The sequence below is a fragment of the Octodon degus genome, unplaced genomic scaffold (assembly GCF_000260255.1).
Source record: "Octodon degus isolate 3935 unplaced genomic scaffold, OctDeg1.0 scaffold00065, whole genome shotgun sequence".
Lineage (NCBI taxonomy): Eukaryota > Metazoa > Chordata > Mammalia > Rodentia > Octodontidae > Octodon > Octodon degus.
In genome coordinates, this window is record NW_004524641.1 from 5,810,403 (window position 1) to 5,816,790 (window position 6,388).

Consider the following 6,388-nt stretch of genomic DNA (forward strand, 5'->3'; position numbering starts at 1 on the left):
ATAAGAGTGGTAACAGATTAAAAAGTAAAGAGAGATGAGGAGACAAGATGACAACTTGTGAAACTATTACTAGAAGGTAGGATACAACTGGCTGACTTATTCCAGTCATTCCTATTTCCACGTTTGGCCAAGGAATATGGAATTCATCGACATCTAGCTTCTAGGATCTCTAATGGAGCAGTAGCGCATAGAGGCAGATAACAGGTAATGAATGCTTTCTACAAGAATGTTGTCCCCAACAGTTCATGTACAGTCTCAGAGCCTTTTCATATTTCAGTGATGAAAAACAGATGAGAGGGCCGGCCAAATAGCTCAATGGATTAATACGCCTGCTTAGGCAGGCAGGGGTTGGGGGTTTGATTCTCCGGCCTGCCGTGCCAGCCCCGCCCCCATTCTGAACATTTTTAAAATGTCCTTAATTTCAGGATGGGGAATAACATACTTAAGAAATCATTATGGAAACAGGAACTCACAGGAATAACTGAAATTTGAAAATGCCATGACAGAAAATCTTGGGGGAGCAGTAGGTTCAAATTATGGGGAAATTGAAATGTCCAAAAGTTATAGAGAAAAATATAAGTGGTATAACAGTAAAGTTGATATCATATGTTCATACTTTGGACATGTAAACACACAGCAAAGATGATAAAATATTAAAAAGGTGAAATTTGAAAGGCAGCTGGGGAGTTCTGGTTTCATTTTCCACATATGAGAGCTTGGAAATCACCATTCTGATAAAGTGAAAAACTGAATACATTGAGAAACCATCATCTTAGACCTACCAAAGAAGTGGTGTCACAGGGTAAACTTTTGTCCCAAAATTGGCAGGGGGAGAGATAAACAGAGAGATACAGAGAACAACTCACCAGAGCAGAAACCCCTGCAGGAAACAGTGTCAGGGTAGGAAAACCTGAGCTTTAATAGACAAGCTGTAGAGGGTCCGTGTGCACAGGTCTGACAGCTAAAATCCCCAGGGAACTAGTCACTGGGAGCATGACACCCAGTCTCTGGGTGTCAACCAGGCTCTTGCAGTAAACACTGTAAAAATCCCCACATGCTGGGAAAGGGGAATAGCCCATCCTGAAGAATGGCAGAGCCCTCTTAACAAGGTTTGTCCTTAGGAAAACTGATCCACCAGAACTTACCCTGCTCGTGTTTCATTAGAGCTAAACTGGCCCGGGGTGTTGGGGGGAGAAAACACCTGGAAAGCTAGAAGTCCTGCCTCACCTTGATGGCAAGAAAAATGCCAAGTGACCCTTGTGAAGCTTGCAATCCAGAGGCACAAGCTCACTAAAACCCTGAGACCTCATCATAAGATCAAAGAATGCTTTCCACCCCTTTCCACCTTATCACCACATCATTAACAGCCTACTTACCACAGTTTTCTTTGTAATCATAAAAAAATTATAAGGTACACAATAGTGAAAGCAACAAGAGCAAAAAAGGAGCTTTGGGGAGCAAGCCTCTTGCCCTCCCTTTGTGTGCAGGCTACCAGCCCCAGGACAGGTGGATATTCTGGTATTTTTCTTTCTCTATTGTTTGTTCTTTTTGATTTTCATCTTTGGCAGTTTCTACTAATATATCTCAAATTCAGCACTCACACCCATAATCCCAGCACTGGACCTTGAATCAATCCCAAACTAGAAATCCACTCTATTGCCTGCATGAGGCTTTGGGGGACATTCAGACACAAACTATAACAGATATCAATCTACAGATTGAGGAAGCTCATACAGCACCAAGAAGGAAAATGCTTCCAAAAAATTTTATCTACCTCTATCACCTTCAAACCACAAAAGATCAAAGATAAAACCCATGCAGAAGCCAAAAGGGTATAGATGATCACTTACCTCCAGAGTAACAAAGAGAAGAATTCCTTCTGTCTCTGCCTAGAATTCATGCAAGTATATTAAGGGGGAAAAGTTGAAGCCTATGATATTATCCTTCAAAAGTAAAGGAGAAATACTTTCTCAGTGCTGGAGAAATACTTTCTCAGCGGTCTAAGCACCTGCCTGGCAGGTGCAAGAACTCGGCTTCGATCCCTAGTACCACATCGCTGTGCCAGCCCCAGAACCCGGGGTGTGCCGTGCCACTGAGGATGCCTCATGGTATGCAGGGCTACTCCTACATGACCAAGTCCTTCTGCTGAGAACAGAACTGCAACCTGCAGGTGAAAGAATGTGTCATGGGACTCACAGAGAACTGTCACTCAAGGCACAGATGGCAAATAATTCTTTCTTTCTTTGTACATGTTTGCAATTCACACAGTTTGCAATCATCCTGGGAAATGAGTCTATGTACATATTATAGCTTGTTTCTTTCTTTTCTTTTCTTTTTTTTTTTTTTTTTTCAGAACCAGGGATTGAACTCAGGTCTTCACGCTTGCCAGTGAAGCACTTATTCCACTGAGCCATCTCCTCGGCCCCTCTTTTCTTTCTTTCTTTTTTTTTTGTGTGTGTGTGTGTGTATTTTAAGTATGGGTTGACAGGGTGCTCAGGGTCTCACTACTAGATCAGACTCATAGTGATTCTCCTGTTTACAGCCTCCCAAGAGCTGGGATTACAGGTACACCACCACGCCCAGTCTCAATTGCTGTCTCAGTGAGCCCCAGGGGCAGGGCCGGCACAGCAGTCTCGGGGATTGAACCCCCAGCCCCTGTGCCTGCTTGCAGGAGCTTTAATCCACTGAGATATTTTGCCGGCCCTTATTTCTTTTTTTAATTCCCCTTCCCTTTCCCTCCCCCCCTCCCTCCTCCTCCTTTGTTATACTTGTTGATATCATTTGTCCTAGCTCATGTTAAGGCATATAGTGCTTACATTCCCTTTCGTTATTGAGTTCCCTTACATCGGACATCTTTATTCCTTTCATTTCCCCTTCCTCTCTTGCTCACCCATCACCCTTGTTCCCTTGGACCACATCCCTATTGCAAGAGCTCCATCCCCTTGTCCCTTTGAACCTACACCTCAATGGCTTCTACAGTGGCCAGGCCCCAGGCTGCTGCAGAACATCTGGTGACAGATAAGATGTGTGCAGCCTGCCTTCTGAGACAGAAATCTTGCCTTGCTCTAGAATGCTGACTACTTGGGAGCTCACAGCATGGTGCAGATGGAGCCAGTGATTGAAGGTCATATGTAAGATGTCAGGGCATCAAATTCCTGGGCTAGAATCTGGGAGTGTGTCAGGCTGTGTCTTTCTACTGATGAGGCAAACCTGGGAAGAAAGTACCTAGTATAGTAGGAAGGAAAGGACCACCCAACACACACACACACACACACACACACACACACACACACACACACACACACCAGAAAAGGCAATGAAATCAGTTCTGTGGGTTTATCCTCACAATCCAGGGGCCCATAATAAGCTGAAAGGGGTTGTAGTGATGCTTATTAGACAGCAGAAAAAACTGTTGTTAGGGAAGAGAAAAGTCATCTCTTGGACCCACCCAATTCTTCAAGAGTTAAGAGGTAAAAGAAATGAATATAGGCTCACTCACAAAGGTGAGCTTACCACAAGCCATGGCTTTGAAAATAGACCATTTATTCCCTTGAAGTTGCCTCCTCTGTTAGGACGATTCTCAATCAGACCACAGGAGTAAGAGGAGAAGGTCTGGCTTTGCCACTACAGGCAATAGTCTCCAGCAGATAGGAGCTGCAAAGTTGTGGCTGGAAGCTTATTCTCAACAGCTCGAGAGAGCCTAGGCTGGGGACCCCATATGGTGGCGTCCTGGCTCTGATGGGCTAGAGCATAGTGTATAAGTGAGCCAAGCTAATGCCATGTGGGTACAAGTGGGTACCTAGTGCAGCCCTGGGGGCAGGTATAAGAAGACAGTAGGGGACAAATACTCAGAGAGCAGTGAGGTAAGAGCTAGAGCTTAAAATACAGCATCCCGTTCAAGGACCCAAGGGAACAGGTGTTGTGAGAGGCCAGGGCAGGCTTCAGCTGCAGGAACACCTTTCAGGAATTTCATCCAGAGATTTCCCCCTTTGAAGTGGTTTGTTTATATTAGACTTAACATGGAACTGTGAAGTGACTTTTGCTGAAGGACATCTTCAAGGCCCTGGATACATGATAAGCATATCCCTGCTAGACCTTTGACAAATACATGATATGCTTAGCCACACAGGCCAAGGCCTTATCATCTCAGTATGGGAGAAAATACAAGAACTTTAAGATAATGTCTATTTCCATTAGCTTATACCATCATGCTACCTCCTTTGAACACATTTTGTAGGTGTTTAAATCTCTTTGTACATTCCTACTTTATTGGATTTTACATTGAGGTTCTTTTTATCCAGACTATAGCATGAGCTACAGAAACCCCTTCTCTGCATTGGACAGGAACTTCCTACACTTTGGATCTACAGTAGGACTAATAACAAATTGTAATTTGAAAAATGGTACCAAGAATAATTTTAAAAGACATCCACCTTTCAGAAGGAAATGTATAACCACTAGGAAGAATGTATGCAATGTGTTAATTACTGAAACTGTCCTACCAATTTGGTTTGAAACTGTCTCATTGCTATTTGTTTCTCAATAAAATTATGGAGAAAAAAAAAAAAAAGAACCCAAATGCCTATAAAAAAAAACAAAAAACGGAAATGTAGCTGAATATGACCTTGATGCCTGGAAGGATTTCCTAAATAAAATAACAATATACAAACTACCAAGAAAAAGATATTATCTTAAAAAATAAATATCTGTGAAGAAAGATAAGAGGAATTATGATTGCTTCTCAAAAATTGAGATCCTAAAAAGTGGTGAAAGACTGTACTGGGTTTCTGCTACAAACTCCATACTGCATTAAATATATTGGCTAGTACATGCCAGAAACATTACAGTAAGTCCCTGACTTATTAGCAAGTCCTTTTCCAGGAGAATGTTGATGAGTTTCATTCATAAGACCAACAAAGTGAGTCTTACACTCCTTTAACACGTCACCGCGGCTCTCGCTCTTGCTTCCGGACATCCTGGGCTCTGGCTGAGCGCTGCGCTCCTGTATCTATTGCACCATGCATGAGCACACTGCCGCTCCCCTGTGACGATGTCCTGCAGACGCATGAGCCGCTTCCGCGATTTGTTCGCATCTAGAGATGTTCATAATGCGAGGTCCCGTCACTCCTGTGAAAGTTCAACTGAAATGTTCATAAATCAGGGACTTAGGGTACTTTGTTTAGTTTCACGCGTAACATGAACATTCATTCTGAGATTTCAAAATGGTCGGATAGTGAAGGCATAGTATATAAACAATAAGAAATGAGGACAGTGATCAATTTTGTTTCATTTTGCTTTGCTTCATAGAGGAGAAAATAAAAAAGTGGCAACAGCTATTGAAATAGAATTCTGAAGGTAGATACCAGATTCAGTGTGCTGCTTCCTATGAGAACATATTCCTCTTCATAGACTAGTAAGATTAGAAAAACCTTCTGCTCACCTCATATAAATACTCTTACTTATCCTTAGATATATCTATAATTCCTAGTTTATTACTTAAATGATAGAAGCTGTAAAAATTTGTATTATAAGCATCTGTAGAATCTGAAAAAAATAAAGACAAAAGAACAACAACAAAAAAAAAAAAACAGATTTTGGACTTAATTTCAGTGATGTTGACTCAGAAAATCTCTTGGAACCCTAGCATCTTACTCTATATTCTGTGTATGTATATGTTTTTCTAACTTTTATTTTTATATTTATTTGTTTGCTTGTTTGTTTACTTTGGCATGGGATTGAAATCACAGCTTTTGCACTCAGCTACATCCCCAGCCCTTTCTAAAAAAAAAAAAAAAAAGTTCTTGAAATTTTGAGATAAGGTTAAGTTAAGTCACTAAGTTGCCCAGGCTGGCCTAGAATTTGCAATCCTGCTTCCTCCTAGAATCCTGGAATTACAGGCATATATTGCCATACTCAGAAATATTTTAAAGATTTTTATTCCTTAGATGATTCTAATACGAAGATCCAGTTGAAATTGTTGTGACATTGCTTTAGATTTCTGGCTATGATTAAGAATTCTGCTTATGCTGGGTGTGGTGGTGCATGCTTATGATCTCAGTACTCAGGAGGAAGAGGCAGGAAGATTGCCACCAGTTCAAGGCTAGCCTTGCTACCTACTGAGTTCCAGGCCAGCCTGAACTACACAGAAAGATCCTGTTTAAAAAAAAAAATTCTGCTTCTTACATCCCTCAATTTTTATGACTGCTCCCACCTCCATATTTTTCCATGTATTTTCTCATTTGATCTTCCTAGCCCCTTGATCAGTAACCATTCATGCAAATCATATTGAACAAATAAAAGCAGATCAAGCAGGCCTGTGAGGACCAAATCACTAGTGTATAATAGTAATGAACTACACTTGATCTTAGCCAAAAGGCCGAGAAGCGGT

The 6,388-nt window shown here is 41.6% G+C and overlaps 1 pseudogene; it reads right to left on the bottom strand.

Moving 5' to 3' along the window:
* Positions 1 to 6,222: 6,222 nt before the first annotated feature.
* On the bottom strand, positions 6,223 to 6,388 carry LOC111817667 (annotated as a pseudogene).